Below are 926 nucleotides of genomic sequence, written 5' to 3' on the forward strand. Positions count from 1 at the left end.
CTTTCTAAATGGTCGTCATGGCGTTATGATGGTCAACGTGTCTCTGAGCTTTCTAAAATGGTCGTCATGGCGTTATGATGGTCAACGTGTCTCTGAGCTTTCTAAATGGTCGTCATGGCGTTATGATGGTCAACGTGTCTCTGAGCTTTCTAAATGGTCATCATGGCGTTATGATGGTCAACGTGTCTCTGAGCTTTCTAAATGGTCGTCATGGCGTTATGATGGTCAACGTGTCTCTGAGCTTTCTAAATGGTCGTCATGGCGTTATGATGGTCAACGTGTCTCTGAGCTTTCTAAATGGTCGTCATGGTGTTATGATGGTCAAGTCTGATGGTTCTTCCATGATTCTCTGCTGTGTGTCTGACTGCACAAAGAGTCTGTACCATGTTGTATTATGAGGAGTTGGAGACAGAGGAGTCTGATCCCAGATCTGTTTTTGTGTGAAAATGACCGTAAATGAGTCAAAGCACAAACTGATCTGGAACCAGGTCTAATGTATGAGTGCTCAGCTGGTCTGGGCCGTGCTAGATAAAGATGTTTGGTCGTTCCACGAAATGAGTCCCTGTTGGAAAATGTAACTTGGGAAAATAAATCAAATAAAAAAGAGCACATGTTCAACTTTAAAAACAAACAGGTTTCCCAGTCTGAAGAGATCTGACTGATGGACCTTAATGAAAACACTTTAACACTGTGTGTCTGACTGCACAAAGAGCTTTCAAAATGCTGGAAAACAGTGACTGTAGTAAGAGCCAAATAAAGTAACAGGGTTAACTGTAACAGGGTTGACTGTAACAGGGTTGACTGTAACAGGGTTGACTGTAATAGTTTCAACATATTCAAACGAGAGTTCAGTTCATGTAACAGGGTTGACCTTAAAATCAGGGACAGGTTTTTTTTATTTTTTATAATTCACTAATCACATTAAA

The sequence above is a fragment of the Oncorhynchus gorbuscha genome, unplaced genomic scaffold (genome assembly GCF_021184085.1).
Source record: "Oncorhynchus gorbuscha isolate QuinsamMale2020 ecotype Even-year unplaced genomic scaffold, OgorEven_v1.0 Un_scaffold_816, whole genome shotgun sequence".
Taxonomy (NCBI): Eukaryota; Metazoa; Chordata; class Actinopteri; order Salmoniformes; family Salmonidae; genus Oncorhynchus; species Oncorhynchus gorbuscha.